The sequence below is a fragment of the Entelurus aequoreus genome, linkage group LG12 (genome assembly GCF_033978785.1).
Source record: "Entelurus aequoreus isolate RoL-2023_Sb linkage group LG12, RoL_Eaeq_v1.1, whole genome shotgun sequence".
In the NCBI taxonomy this organism is placed as follows: Eukaryota; Metazoa; Chordata; class Actinopteri; order Syngnathiformes; family Syngnathidae; genus Entelurus; species Entelurus aequoreus.
Window position 1 is genome coordinate 66,697,140 of NC_084742.1, and position 16,819 is coordinate 66,713,958.

At 39.8% G+C, this 16,819-nt stretch overlaps 1 protein-coding gene across 1 annotated transcript in view; it reads left to right on the top strand.

Moving 5' to 3' along the window:
- LOC133662466 (FYVE, RhoGEF and PH domain-containing protein 4-like) overlaps positions 1–16,819 on the top strand; it is a 205,945-nt gene that overhangs the window by 93,282 nt on the left and 95,844 nt on the right. The gene's annotated exons all lie outside the window — the stretch shown is intronic.

The window sequence follows — 16,819 nt, forward strand, 5'->3', positions numbered from 1 at the left end:
CTAACAACTTTAACGACGCCCTGCGCGACACCATTGATATTGTAGCACCGCTAAAGCTAAAAAGGGCCCCTAAAAGGCGTACCCCATGGTTTACAGAAGAAACTAAAGCCCAGAAATTATCATGTAGAAAGCTGGAACGCAAATGGCGTGCGACTAAACTTGAGGTTTTCCATCAAGCATGGAGTGATAGTTTAATAACTTATAAACGCATGCTTACCTCAGCTAAAGCTAAATATTACTCAAATCTCATCCACCTCAACAAAAATGATCCTAAATTTTTGTTTAGTACAGTAGCATCGCTAACCCAACAAGGGACTCCTCCCAGTAGCTCCACCCACTCAGCAGATGACTTTATGAATTTCTTTAATAAGAAAATTGAAGTCATTAGAAAAGAGATTAAAGACAATGCATCTCAGCTACAACTGGGTTCTATTAACACAAATACGACGGTATATACGACGGACATTGCCCTCCAAAATAGTTTCTCTCTCTTTGATGAAATAACATTGGAGGAATTGTTAAAATGTGTAAATGGGACAAAACAAACAACATGTTTACTTGACCCACTTCCTGGGAAACTTATCAAGGAGCTTTTTGTTTTATTAGGTCCATCAGTGTTAAATATTATAAACCTATCACTTTCCTCTGGTACTGTTCCTCTAGCATTCAAAAAAGCGGTTATTCATCCTCTACTCAAAAGACCTAACCTCGATCCTGACCTCATGGTGAACTACCGGCCGGTGTCCCACCTACCGTTTATCTCGAAAATTCTCGAAAAAATTGTCGCACAGCAGCTAAATGAACACTTAGCGTCTAACAATCTCTGTGAACCTTTTCAATCCGGTTTCAGGGCAAATCACTCTACGGAGACAGCCCTCGCAAAAATGACTAATGATCTATTGCTAACGATGGATTCTGATGCGTCATCTATGTTGCTGCTTCTTGATCTTAGCGCCGCTTTCGATACTGTTGATCATAACATTTTATTAGAGCGTATCAAAACGCGTATTGGGATGTCAGACTTAGCCTTGTCTTGGTTTAACTCTTATCTTACTGACAGGATGCAGTGTGTCTCCCATAACAATGTGACCTCGGACTATGTTAAGGTAACGTGCGGAGTTCCCCAGGGTTCAGTTCTTGGCCCTGCACTCTTTAGTATTTACATGCTGCCGCTAGGTGACATTATACGCAAATACGGTGTTAGCTTTCACTGTTATGCTGATGACACCCAACTCTACATGCCCCTAAAGCTGACCAACACGCCGGATTGTAGTCAGCTGGAGGCGTGTCTTAATGAAATTAAACAATGGATGTCCGCTAACTTTTTGCAACTCAACGCTAAGAAAACGGAAATGCTGATTATCGGTCCTGCTCGACACCGACATCTATTTAATAATACCACCTTAACATTTGACAACCAAACAATTAAACAAGGAGACTCGGTAAAGAATCTGGGTATTATCTTCGACCCAACTCTCTCGTTTGAGTCACACATTAAGAGTGTTACTAAAACGGCCTTCTTTCATCTCCGTAATATCGCTAAAATTCGTTCCATTTTGTCCACAAGCGATGCTGAGATCATTATCCATGCGTTCGTTACATCTCGTCTCGATTACTGTAACGTATTATTTTCGGGCCTCCCTATGTCTAGCATTAAAAGATTACAGATGGTACAAAATGCGGCTGCTAGACTTTTGACAAAAACAAGAAAGTTTGATCATATTACGCCTATACTGGCTCACTTGCACTGGCTTCCTGTGCACCTAAGATGCGACTTTAAGGTTTTACTACTTACGTATAAAATACTACACGGTCAAGCTCCTGCCTATCTTGACGATTGTATTGTACCATATGTCCCGGCAAGAAATCTGCGTTCAAAGAACTCCGGCTCATTAGTGATTCCCAGAGCCCAAAAAAAGTCTGCGGGCTATAGAGCGTTTTCTATTCGGGCTCCAATACTATGGAATGCCCTCCCGGTAAAAGTTAGAGATGCTACCTCAGTAGAAGCATTTAAGTCTCATCTTAAAACTCATTTGTATACTCTAGCCTTTAAATAGACTCCCTTTTTAGACCAGTTGATCTGCCGTTTCTTTTCTTTTCTTTTCTACTCTGCTCCGGGGTGGACCGCTAGCCTGTCCATCAGATGGGGACATCTCTACGCTGCTGACCCGTCTCCGCTCGGGATGGTTCCCGCTGGCCCCACCATGGACTGGACTTTCGCTGATGTGTTGGACTTTCACAATATTATGTCAGACCCACTCGACACCGAGGATGTCGTTGTGGCTTGTACAGCCCTTTGAGACACTTGTGATTTAGGGCTATATAAATAAACATTGATTGATTGATTGATTGATGTGTTATAATGTTAAGATTTCATCATTGATATATAAACTATCAGACTGCGTGGTCGGTAGTAGTGGCTTTCAGTAGGCCTTTAAGTGGCTTATGTTTGGGAAAACTACTTTTAAAAGGTCATTCATTATAGTTACCAAAAATGTCATTGAATTACTAACGAAATTACTGGTAAATAAATGTCATTAATTAGTTGGGAATGTAATGAATACAACTTTAAATATCTGGCATTGGCAGTTGAGAGACGTTTCATGAGAGCGGTGCTTGTTGCCAAGTGATTTTAGCCTTTGTTATTAAGGAGACTGAATATACTTCCGTCTTTTGTCCTTGTCCAAAAACAGGATTGTCACTGCAATCATTGATTTGTTGTTCATTATTTTTGATTGATTGAGAAGTTTATTGACATCTTAAAGAATTGAATCCATGTAATGCTTTAAAAAGACAAATGAATGGCACAAAAAAGGCAAAAGGCTAGTTTCCATTGTGGTCCATTAAACATTCATCACATTTGATACATTCAATAATAAAAGATATATAACCTGTAACATGTACAGTATATAAAAAATTACATTAAAAAGTGGATAAATTATTATTCCCTCGTAGTAGTAGTAGTAGTAGTAGTAGTGTGTACAGTACGGGCCAAAAGTTTGGACACACCTTTTCATTCACAACACAACTGATGGTTCCAACCCCATTGATAAAGCAAGAAATTCCACTAATCAGTTGCTGGGTGTTGTTGGCCAAACAGCTCCATTTTTGGAACTTTCCTCCAGAAGGTCTTATCTTTGTCCATGTGATGTCATATGAAACAAAGAATGGAGCTGTTTGGCCACAATACCCAGCAATATGTTTGGAGGAGAAAAAGTGAGGCCCTTAATCCCAGGAACACCAAGCCTACCGTCAAGCATGGTGGTGGTTGTATTATGCTCTGGGCCTGTTTTGCTGCCAATGGAACTGCTGCTTTAAATGGGACAATGAAAAAGGAGGATTACCTCTAAATTATTCAGGACAAGCTAAAATCATCAGCCCGGAGGTTGGGTCTTGGGCGCAGTTGGGTGTTCCAACAGGACGTCAAAAGTGGTAAAGCTGTTATGTATTGCAGGAGGGAGTTGACGGCACAGACACAAGGGGGCAGTATAGCTCTATGTATTTTAGTATATATATTAAAATATATATAATAATCAACAACAATACTATAAATAAACTAGAGAATGGAGTGTGACCAAAATTCAGGAATGTGTGGTGTTAGACTAAGTTTTACCGTAGTGTTGAATCGAGAGGAGGGACAAGGCAAGAAGGCAGTCCGTGGGGCAGGCAGGTGGTCAGGGCGAATGGCGAGGAGTCAAAAGTTCGTGTCAAAGCAGGAGGTCGAGAATCCAAAAGGGGGCAGCCAAAGAACCAGAGGGGAACCACAGGGGCTCACAGGAGAACACGGTAACAAGGAAGTCACAGGGTGAGAGCGAGTTCGTGGGATGGAAGCCAGACACGGGGTGCTTACAAAAGATAACAGAAGATTAAGTTCCTGGAAGGATCCTTGAGTCCACTGGTCCTTATACCGCTCGTCCTCATCAGTCGCAGGTGTGCACATTGCTGATCGCCCACAGCCTCGCCGGCATGTGGACGTGATGCCGGCATGTGGGCGTGATGCGGCCAACGCAAGCAGGGGTGTGTCCTGGCGGGCAGCCCACGGGGGTGCTGGCAGCCCTTGCTGCAGATGACAAGCGGGATCGAGCCCGCGCCGTGACAAAAGCAATGGCTAAATCAGGCTAGAATGAAGGTTTTAGAATGGCCTTCCTGAAGTCCTGACTTACGTGTGGACAATGCTGAAGAAACAAGTCCAGAAAACCAACAAATGTAGCCTTCACCCTACTGATCGCTCGGTTTAGACCGCAGGCCAGCTCTAGGAAGAGTCCTGGTGGTTCCAAACTTCTTCCATTTATGGATAACGGAGGCCGCTGTGCTCATTGGGACCTTGAAGGCAGCAGATCTTTTTGTGTACCCTTCCCTGGATGTGTGCCTCCAGACAATCCTGTCTCAAAGTCCTGGAGACAATTCCTTGGACTTCCTTCTTGGTTTGTGCTCTGCCATGCACTGTCAAGTGTGGGACCTTCTATACGGACCGGTGTGTTCCTTTCCAAATCACGTCCAACCAACTGAATTTACCACGGGTGGACTCCGAATAAGCTGTAACATCTCAAGGATGATCCGTTGAAACAAGATGCAAACAATTTTGTTTGACTACTCGATTAGAACATTTCCAATACACCACAAACCCGTTCGAGATTAGACAAACATTGTCTACCAATTAGGTGCCAACGGAAAGTTATTTAAGTGCAGACATCCTCTTGGTTGCTGTTCAGGTAGAGCTCAGTCACACGACCGTGACAAATCTGGCAGATTGCTCGGACACTTACAAGACTAGCAAACACGGGAGACCAGACGAGAGGTCAAACTGAATTGACTCACTGTGAAAGTGACAGTGCACCATTGTCTAAACGGTCGGCACTTACCTCTGTTGTTGTGTCATATGTGGGCTCTGTACCGCGGATGTTGTTGTGGCTTGTGCAGCCCTTTGAGACACCTGTGATTTAGGGCTATATAAATAAACATTGATTGATTGATTAATTGATTGATATGCTCTCCCTCCTCTCAAACTGCGCTTACTCCCCACTCCCATCTGGTATTTAGTGTAAAAGAGCAATGCACTTCTTCCTCAGGGCGCACTCGTACTGATACTTGCTATGAGTGTGACCTTTGACTTGTTGAACAGCTCGAGCTCTTCAAAAAATCAAAGAAATACAAATTTGTTTGACTACTTGATTAGAAAATTTCCAATACACCACTAACCCGTTCGAGATTAGACACACATTGTCTACCTATTAGGTGCAAAAGGAATGTTTTTTCAGTGCAGACATTGGTTGGCATTCAGGTAGAGCTCGGTCACACGACCGTGACAAATCTGGCAGCTTGCTCGGACACTAATAGGACTAGCAAACACGGGAGACCAGACGAGAGGTCAAACTGAATTGACTCACCCTTCAGGCGAGTTCTGTCTGGCCATCTCCTCCCCCCCTCAGAGAGCCGGAAGTCCCACAGGCTGCCGGTTTGGTCCACCACATCTCACAAAGTAGGGCAGAGGAAAATGAAGTCTGGCGTCCTTCAAATGAAATAAAGAGGAAGGTGACATTACAGTAGGAAGCAAGTTTATACACAATCCAATCGTGTCGTGTTTGGGTTACACACTGCAGGTCAGTTTTGATTATTTTGCCCGTAAGGGACCTGGATCTAATTTTTTCCACATTAGTGTGAACCAGAAGTGTCAAACTGGTTTTCATTGAGGGCCACATTGCAGTTATCCACTTGTTACAGTGAACATGTATGAATTTTAATGTTTAATCTCATGATATTATTACACATTCCCTACATATTTCATTGTTTTGCGTACAAATTGTTGAATAGAAACTTTTTCGCCAAAACTAAAAAATCTAAGAATGCGTGGGCCATTTTGATGTATTAGTATTTTGTAAAAGAAATGCTAAAAAGAGACATTACCTATATATTTACTTGTGTTATGCCTGACATTATTACAGGGGTATAAAAAAAAGAGCAAAAAAAACAATGTAATGAGGAAAAGCATAATTTTTGAGACTACTAAATAACAATAATACATTGAGATCACTTATAACACAAAGCTGACCCGAATTTCCCTCTTTGAATACACAAAATAAAGCAATTAAAAACTTACATACTTTGACTTTTTAGTATGACACCCTCGGTGGAAAATAGTTTGGACATTCCTGAGGTATTAGCATTAAATTGGTAGCTTTTTTTCCTCATTTAATCTTTTTTTGTAACATTCTTACTGTTTTTTTTGTCCAAAAATATGCTGCGGGCCAAAGAAACTGAAGCAGCGGGCCGCAATTTGGACACCCCTGTGTTAATATGCTTTGTTGCATGGTCAGATAAGTTTAAAAAACATGTATTATTTTCTGTCAAATATGAAAGAACAAATACATTTAATAAGAAAAAAAAAAAAAAAAATATATATATATATATATATATATATATATATATATATATATATATATATATATATATATATATATATATATATATATATATATATATATATATATATATATATATATATATGTGTGTACATAGTATAATGGATATATAATTAATATAATTGGATATTGAAAGTATGTGACAGTTCAACTCCTACATTGTTTACTTCCATGATGACCTCCTTAAAGTTTTGTAATCAATCAGAAATATCAAGCAGCTAAAATGCACCAAACATGGATAAGTGTGGAGAGTGCTTTGTATTTCGCGTGCCTAGTAATGGATTTAAATGTGTGTCATTTTGATTTTATTTATGGTGATTGGACATTTATTTTTTATAATATTCACAAAGTTCAGGGAGCATGTTGTGTTATGTGTGACCATGTCTCGTCTTGTTGTGCTGGTTAATATTGTTTTTCTGCGCCATGACTAGGGAAAGTTGTTTGGATTGGGTCGTATAAGTAAATACTGTGCAAAAGGGAGAAGAAAGCACAAATAATGGGCACTGACCTGAATTACACACGTTGTGCATGAAATGATGACAAATTGGCAGACTGTCAGATATTTAAATTCAATATGATAACAATCCGGCCGCAGTTTGAACACCCCTGGTCTGTAAAATTGTTATAAGTACACCTCTGCATATCATTGTATCCTTATTAACAAAAAAGAAGTATGGATCAACTTAAAACAAAAAATAACTGTATTATTCATTGCTTTTAAGTCTGTAACAGAAAAGATTTAAAGTGCATCAATTTGCCTAAAATCTAAAATAAAAAAAAGTTGTATCTTTTTAAACCATAAAATGTAGCCTAGGCCAGAGCTGGATTTTAAACAGATCTATGCATGGCAAAGTTAGTTGGCAAACGCTCTTGGGACTTAATAATGAGCCTCTCTGCTCTTACCTCTGGACAATGTGCAGCAGTTGTTATGCTAATCACGCGGGCTTAATTAACACCACGCATATCATTAGCAAAAATGAAGATTGAAATGCCAAACCGGCAAAATGTCAAAAACAAGCGAACTCTCCCGACGCCAGCATATGTCATTAATAAGTCCGTTTCCGCGACAAACTTTGCCTAGCTTAAAGCTGATAATAGCCACTTGGAACGGCCCAAGGGTTATTCCTGAATCTCACCGCACAAAATGAATATAAATCATTTGCTCAAAATCATGTAAATAAAGCACCGTTTTTTTATGTTAGTACATTGTTTGACCTCGTTTTATATGTTAGTACATCGTTTGAGCTTAAACTGAAATTATTTGGACCAGAAACGGCGTGAGAGACCAATAAAGTGTTGAACTTCCTGTGGTGACACCAACCTGTAACTAACTTCCTGTGGTGACGCCAACCTGTAACTAACTTCCTGTGGTGACGCCAACCTGTAACTAACTTCCTGTGGTGACACCAACCTGTAACTAACTTCCTGTAACTAACTTCCTGTGGTGACGCCAACCTGTAACTAACTTCCTGTGGTGACACCAACCTGTAACTAACTTCCTGTGGTGACGCCAACCTGTAACTAACTTCCTGTGGTGACGCCAACTTGTAACTAACTTCCTGTGGTGACACCAACCTGTAACTAACTTCCTGTGGTGACGCCAACCTGTAACTAACTTTCTGTGGTGACGCCAACCTGTAACTAACTTTCTGTGGTGACGCCAACCTGTAACTAACTTCCTGTGGTGACACCAACCTGTAACTTCCCCCAACTTTTCTGCTAAAACCTGTTAATTTAACAAAAATATTTAATAAAATAAAAACCGTGGAAAATCTGTGAAAATTTTTAAATAAAATTTACAGGAATTCTAGAATTAAAATTTTACTGGATTAAAACACCATAAAATATTTTAAAATAAATTCTAAAAATAAACTTAAAAAAAAAAAAAAAAAAAAAAAAAAGGAATTTTGCAGGAAAACACACCCAAAATGTGGGAAATATATTTTTTAAACATTTTAAAAATTGGGGAAAACATTTCTAAAAATAAAGTCTAACTGGAAAAAGAACTCAGCAAAATCCAGTCGAAAATTACAAAAGAAAAAAATAAATAAATAAAATAACAAACATAAATTTAAATGGGGGCAAGAAGTTTTCAGAAATAAAATGAAAACCGTGGAAAAACTGAACATTTTGAAATAAAATTTACAGCAATTCTAAAAATAAAATTTAACTGGATTAAAACACCATCAAATATTTTTAACTAAATTCTAAAAATAAACTTAAAGAAAAAAAAAGAAGTAATTTTACAGGAAAAAACACCCAAAATGTGGGAAATTAGTTTTTTTAACTTTTAAAAAATCGGGGAAAACATTTCTAAAAATAAAATCTAACTGGAAAACAAACTCAGCAAAATCCAGTCGAAAATTACAAAAAACAACAACTAACAAACACAAATTTAAATGGGGGAAAGACATTTTCAGAAATAAAATGAAAACGGTGGAAAAACTGTGAAAATGTTGAAATAAAATTTACAGGAATTCTAAAAAATAAAATTTAACTGGATTAAAACACCATAAAATATTTTTTACTTAATTCTAAAAATAAACTTAAAGAACAAAAAAGTAATTTTACAGGAAAACACACCCAAAATGTGGGAAATGTTTGTTTTAAACATTTTAAAAATCGGGGAAAACATTTGTAAAAATAAAATCTAACTGGAAAAAAAACTCAGCAAAATCCAATCGAAAATTATAAAAAAAAACATCAATGTTCTTTCTGACGTCACTCAGTTTGTAGACGATCAATGTTCTTTCTGACATCACTTCCTGTGTGGGGCGCAGTCTTTCTGGCGTCACTTCAGCTCCGAACTCAGTTTGTAAACGATCAATGAGTCCATACAAAGCTAAGAGCCGGAGATTAAAGAAATACACGGCGCACTTACCCGCGTAAAAATTGTCAGAGGAGGGGAACCTTAAACGATGGTTTAGTGTGGCTGAAACGGGGCTTAGGCTAAATAATTATTCCTTTAAGGGGTTAACCGGCTTCAGAAAAGTAGCGTCAGATTTACCGCCCGTCCGAGCACCTACTGGCAGAAATGTAGATTGGCGCCGTGTGAATGTAGCCAGATGTCATGATGCTGCCATCTGGTGACCATAAGGTGGTACTACTACTACTTCTGCTTCCTTTCACTTTGATGGGCGCTTGCGTTTGCCATTACTGCCACCTAGCGGACACACATGTCGACTACAGTAAGAAACGGCATTGTTTTTATCCTTCTCAACATCCATCCATCCATTTTCTACCGCTTGTCCCGTTCAGGTTGGCGGGTGGTGCTGGAGCCTATCTCAGCTGCATTCGGGCGGAAGGCGGGGTAATAATAATAACAATAATCAATCAATCAATCAATGTTTATTTATATAGCCCTAAATCACAAGTGTCTCAAAGGGCTGTACAAGCCACAACGACATCCTCGGTACAGAGCCCACATACGGGCAAGGAAAAACTCACCCCAGTGGGACGTCGGTGAATGACTATGAGAAACCTTGGAGAGGACCGCATATGTGGGTAACCCCCCCCCTCTAGGGGAGACCGAAAGCAACGGATGTCGAGTGGGTCTGACATAACATTGTGAAAGTCCAGTCCACAGTGGATCCAACACATCAGCGGGAGTCCAGTCCACAGCGGGGCCAACAGGAAACCATCCCGAGCGGAGACGGGTCAGCAGCGCAGAGATGTCCCCAACCGATGCACAGGCTAGTGGTCCACCCGGGGTCCCGGCTCTGGACAGCCAGCACTTCATCCATGGCCACCGGACCTATGCGACTCCCCCTCGCAAGGGACAGGGGAGAAGAGGAGAGAAGAAAAGAAACGGCAGATCAACTGGTCTAAAAAAGGGGGGGTCTATTTAAAGGCTAGATTATACAAATGAGTTTTAAGATGGGACTTAAATGCTTCTACTGAGGTAGCATCTCTAACTGTTACCGGGAGGGCATTCCAGAGTACTGGAGCCCGAATAGAAAACGCTCTATAGCCCGCAGACTTTTTTTTGGCTCTGGGAATCACTAATAAGCCGGAGTTCTTTGAACGCAGATTTCTTGTCGGGACATATGGTACAATACAATCGGCGAGATAGGCTGGAGCTAAACCGTGTAATATTTTATACGTAAGTAGTAAAACCTTAAAGTCGCATCTTAAGTGCACAGGAAGCCAGTGCAAGTGAGCCAGTATAGGCGTAATATGATCAAACTTTCTTGTTTTTGTCAAAAGCCTTGCAGCCGCATTTTGTACCAACTGTAATCTTTTAATGCTAGACATAGGGAGGCCCGAAAATAATACGTTACAGTAATCGAGACGAGACGTAACGAACGCATGAATAATGATCTCAGCGTCGCTAGTGGACAAGATGGAACGAATTTTAGCGATATTACGGAGATGAAAGAAGGCCGTTTTAGTAACACTCTTAATGTGTGACTCAAACGAGAGAGTTGGGTCGAAGATAATACCCAGATTCTTTACCGAGTCTCCTTGTTTAATTGTTTGGTTGTCAAATGTTAAGGTGGTATTATTAAATAGATGTTGGTGTCTAGCAGGACCGATAATCAGCATTTCCGTTTTCTTAGCGTTGAGTTGCAAAAAGTTAGCGGACATCCATTGTTTAATTTCATTAAGACACGCCTCCAGCTGACTACAGTCCGGCGTGTTGGTCAGCTTTAGGGGCATGTAGAGTTGAGTGTCATCAGCATAACAGTGAAAGCTAACACCGTACTTGCGTATGATGTCACCCAGCGGCAGCATGTAAATACTAAAGAGTGCAGGGCCAAGAACCGAACCCTGGGGAACTCCGCACGTTACCTTGACATAGTCCGAGGTCACATTGTTATGGGAGACGCACTGCATCCTGTCAGTAAGATAAGAGTTAAACCAAGACAAGGCTAAGTCTGACATACCAATACGTGTTTTGATACGCTCTAATAAAATATTATGATCGACGGTATCGAAAGCGGCGCTAAGATCAAGAAGCAGCAACATAGATGACGCATCAGAATCCATCGTTAGCAATAGATCATTAGTCATTTTTGCGAGGGCTGTCTCCGTAGAGTGATTTGCCCTGAAACCGGATTGAAAAGGTTCACAGAGATTGTTAGTCACTAAGTGTTCATTTAGCTGCTGTGCAACAGTTTTTTCGAGAATTTTGGAAATAAACGGAAGGTGGGAGACCGGTCGGTAGTTTACCATGAGGTCAGGATCGAGGTTAGGTCTTTTGAGCAGAGGATGAATAACCGCTTTTTTGAATGCTAGGGGAACAGTGCCGGAGGAAAGTGATAAGTTTATAATATTTAACACTGATGGACCTAATAATACAAACAGTTCCTTGATAAGTTTCCCAGGAAGTGGGTCAAGTAAACATGTTGTTTGTTTTATCCCACTTACACGCTGTAATAATTCCTCTAATGTTATTTCATCAAAAATAGAGAGACTATTTTGGAGGGCAGTGTCCGTCGTATATACAGTCGTATTTGTGTTAATAGAGCCCAGTTGTAGCTGGGATGCGTTGTCTTTAATCTCCTTTCTAATGAGTTCAATTTTCTTATTAAAGAAATTCATAAAATCATCTGCCGAGTGGGTGGAGCTACTGGGAGGAGTCCCTTGTTGGGTTAGCGATGCTACTGTACTAAACAGAAATTTAGGATCGTTTTTGTTGAGGCGGATGAGATTTGAGTAGTATTTAGCTTTAGCTAAGGTAAGCATGCGTTTATAAGTTATTAAACTATCACTCCATGCTTGATGGAAAACCTCAAGTTTAGTCGCGCGCCATTTGCGTTCCAGTTTTCTACATGATAATTTATGAGCTCTAATTTCTTCTGTAAACCATGGGGTGCGCCTTTTAGGGGCCCTTTTTTGCTTTAGCGGTGCTATACTATCAATAATTTCGCGCAAGGCATCGTCAAAGTTGTTAGTGAGTTTATCAATAGAGCCGACATAATTTGGGAATGGTGCTATTACCGAAGGCAGTAGGTCAGCAAGAGTCATCGTTGTGGCAGCATTAATGTTGCGGCCGCTATAGCAGTTATTATTATTATTAGCTTGTTGACAAAGAGTCAAAACTTCAAATTTTATAAGGTAATGATCGGACATTACTTTAGTATATGGAAGTATCATAACTTTGGAGGTGGTGACACCCCTGACAAGCACTAGATCTATTGTATTACCGTTGCGATGCGTGGGTTCATGTATTATTTGTGTAAGACCACAGCTATCAATTATGGTTTGGAGCGCCACGCACTGAGGGTCCGATGGGGTATTCATATGGATATTAAAGTCCCCCATTATGATTATATTGTCGGCGTGCGTCACTAGATCAGCAACGAACTCTGAGAATTCATTGATAAAGTCCGAATAGGGCCCAGGGGGGCGGTAGATAACAGCCAGGTCGAGAGGTAGCGGTGTGACGGACCTCATAGTAAGCACCTCAAACGATTTATATTTATTATTTAGGTTAGGGGTAAGGTTGAAATTTTCATTGTATATTAGTGCGACACCCCCTCCCCTTTTAAGAGGGCGGGCAACATGCGCATTCGTATAGTTAGGAGGAGATGCCTCATTGAGCGCAAAAAATTCGTCCGGTTTGAGCCAGGTTTCGCTAAGACCAATGACGTTAAGATTGTTGTCTCTAATGACCTCATTAACCAATAACGCCTTGGGAGACAATGATCTTATGTTTAAAAAGCCCATATTATAGGTATTGGGCTGTTTTGACGAGTTTTTGTTAAGATTATCCGTAGTGGCAATATTAACAATGTTGCGTTTATTATGCGTAGTGCACTTTAAATAGTTTCGACCATATCTAGGAATTGATATGACGGGAATTTTCCGATTGTTTGCTTGGTGCTGCAATAGACTGGACATATCATAATTTGCCACCTCAGTAGAATGCATGTCCACCTCTGACACAGACACAACAGAAAAAACATTATGTGAATTGTGTATTATTCTAAGAGAATTGCTATGCGTACATGGATTATCCAGCCTGGCGCTGGCTAGTTCTAGCTTAACTGACTCCTCACCCGGACTAACAGACATTGTAATTGCCTGTGACCGGGCTTGCTCTAGTGTAGTCAGTCAAGTGAGACTTAAATAGTAGTCTATGTTTCTAGACAGGATGATGGCGCCTTCCTGGTTAGGGTGAAGGCCGTCTCTCATCAGCAAGCCTGGTTTGCCCCAGAAAGAGGGCCAGTTATCAATAAACGTTAGTCCCTGCGTCCTACAGTAGCTAGCCAACCACTTGTTAAGCGAGACTAATCTGCTATATCTCTCATCATTGCCTCTCGCAGGCAGGGGGCCAGAGACAATTACTCGATGCCTGGACATCTTTCTGGCGAGATCACAAGTCCTGGCTATGTTTCTCTTTGTAATCTCTGACTGTCTCATTCTAGTGTCATTGGAGCCAACGTGTACAACTATATTCGCATAATTAGTGGTGCGATTAGCCTGTCGTACGTGTTTACTAGGCCTGTTGCGAGTTAGCTCCCTAAGATTAGCTTCAATGTCAGGTGCTCTGGCCCCGGGGATACACTTTATTGTGGCTGGTTTGCTAAGCTTTATGTTTCGGGTGATGGAGTCCCCTATAACTAAGGTGTGGTGCCCGGTAGACTGGGGTGTAGGACTAGCTAAAGAGCTAAATCTATTATGCGTCTCAACCGGTACACCGTAGCTTGTAGGCCGCTTAGGACTGCTACAAGCTGGGCTAGTTAGCTCGCTACAGCTAACGCTAGCAGATGTGTCCGCAACATCTAAAGTTACGACATTACTCTGCTCTAACTGGCGGACACGGCCCTCTAGCAGAGCCAACCTCTCCGTGAGTATGGTGCAAGACGCACAGGAAGCCATTACTCACAGTGTTTTCTGTCACCGAGTGAAGTTCCTGCTGTCCTCAGGGAAGTGGTCGCGGTCTGTAGGAGTAGCTTCTTACTGACCGGCGCTGCCTTTCTCCGCGCTAGCTTAGCAGCTGGCTAGCTGAGGAAAGGGTGGTGGGACAGAGATCGGGTGATTTGCAAGTTAAATAGTACCACTAAAAATGTTTGAGAAGTGATAAAGAAAGCTTTAGAACAATTAAAAGCACACAGATAGAGCGCTACTTAGCTTTTTCGCAACAGCGAACAGACGGCGAGCAGTCACGCACGGTGACTAATAGATTGTATTTGTAAAAAGCACTTTACATTGAGGAAACAACCTCAAAGTGCTACACTGTATTAATTTTTTTTTTTAAATAAAAAAAATAAAAATAAAAAGATAATAAAAATTAATAAAAATAAAAACTACAACTAGCACGCATATATCTAAAAAAAAAGAGGCTTTTTTAAAAAGAAGGGTTTTTAAGCCATTTTTAAAAGCATCCACAGTCCGTGGTGCCCTCAGGTGGTCAGGGTGAGCGTTCCACAGACTGGGAGCGGCGGCGCAGAAAGCCCGGTCTCCCATTGTTCGTAGCTTTGGACAAGTCGCCACCTCATCACAGGGCCAACACAGACAGACACCATTCACACACGAGGGACCATTTAGTGTTGCCAATCAACCTATCCCCAGGTAACATGTTGTTCCTTTTACGGTATGCATTTATTCCCCACCTGACACGCACATAAGCATTGTTTGAAAGCTGCTCTCTGCCAACTTTAAACACCTTCTTAATTAATCCTCAACTGGCACTCATAATTACTAGATTTGCATGCCCAGGACCCCCACAGATCTCCCCTGCCGTGGAAGTTAATTGTCAGCTTAGAGGCTGATTTGGGCATGCAAATCAATCCGCCTCTGGAGAATTAGTGCGCTGAATTATAATCATCTCAACTTTTTTCCTTGCACCATTAGCACTCTTATGAATGATAGCACTTTACGTAACAATGACAGGTCAACAGTAGTAAATAGTCCTAGATCTTTAAAGTAGATGGTCCTAGAGTGGAGCCTGGTGGGACACCAGCTGCTGCAAAAGAGAAGACATGATATTGGTTAGTTCTTGTTGCAACCCCAGCTGAATGATTCATGCAACATGTTCCAGATGAAGAGACACCTTACAATTTCACACAGGCAAGCAGGTGTCCTCACACGCTTAAATGTGGCCCGCCGTTTAATTAACGTGAAGAATTCATTAGTGGTGCAGCAGTGGTGCGGAAGCATCCTAATTGGATCACAATGTCTGCTGCCGGCTTTTGTCCCCAAGAGCTGTAATGTTATATTAATATTAATCCATAGTTGTCATCACTTGGCCACGCTGTACGTAATGCAAACAATTGAAAGTTCAGCAAAACCTATTGGCTTATTTGAAGATTTCCAGGCAGAATCCTGTTCTATTGTGTGTCAAATAGTACATATGTTGTTACATTTGACTACACAAAATGTTGATTTAAAGCAATAATTACATGTTAAAACAGGGTGTTGATGAAGGTTACTTACCTTAAAAGCATGAGTTTGTAGCTTTTTGTTGGCCAGTGGTATATTCTAAAAATGACATTAAACAAACCAAACGAATGGGGACAAAGAAATTCTAAAAATAAAATGTAACTGTATTAAAACACCAAAACATATTTTAAAATATATTCTAAAAATAAACTTAAACAAAGAAAAAAAAAGTTATTTTACAGGAAACACACACAAAATGTGGGAAATGTTTTTTTCAAACATTTAAAAAAAAATTGGGAAAACATTTTGAAAAAAATAAAATCTAATTGGAAAACAAAAACTAAAATTCTACCCAAAAAATGTTTGAAACAAAATTTACAGAAATTCGAAAAATACAATTTAACTGGATTAAAACACCATAAAATATTTTAAACTAAATTCTAAAATTAAACAAAGAAGAAAAAAAAGTCATTTTACAGGAAAACACACCCAAAATGTGGGAAATATTTTTTTTTAAAGCATTTAAAAAATCGGGGAAAACATTTCTAAAAATAAAATCAACTGTAAAACAAAGTCAGCAAAATCCAGTCGAAAATTATTTCAAAAAATACAAATAAAAAAACAACTAACAAACAAAAATTTAAATGGGGCAAGAAATTTTCAGAAATAAAATGAAAACCGTGGAAAAACTGTGAAAATTTTGAAATAAAATTTACAGAAATTCTAAAGATAAAATTTAACTGGATTGAAACACCATAAAATATTTTAAACTAAATTCTAAAAATAAACTTAAATAAACAAAACAAGTAATTTTTACAGGAAAACACACCCAAAATGTGGGAAATATTTTTTTTAAACATTTTAAAAATCGGGGAAAACATTTCTAAAAAATAAAATCTAACTGGAAAACAAACTCAGCAAAATCCAGTCGAAAATTATTAAAAAAAACAACTAACAAACAAAAATTTAAAAGGGGGCAAGAAATTTTCAGAAATAAAATAAAAACCGTGGAAAAACTGTGAAAATGTTTAAATACATTTTTACAAACATTTACAGGAAAAAAAAAATGC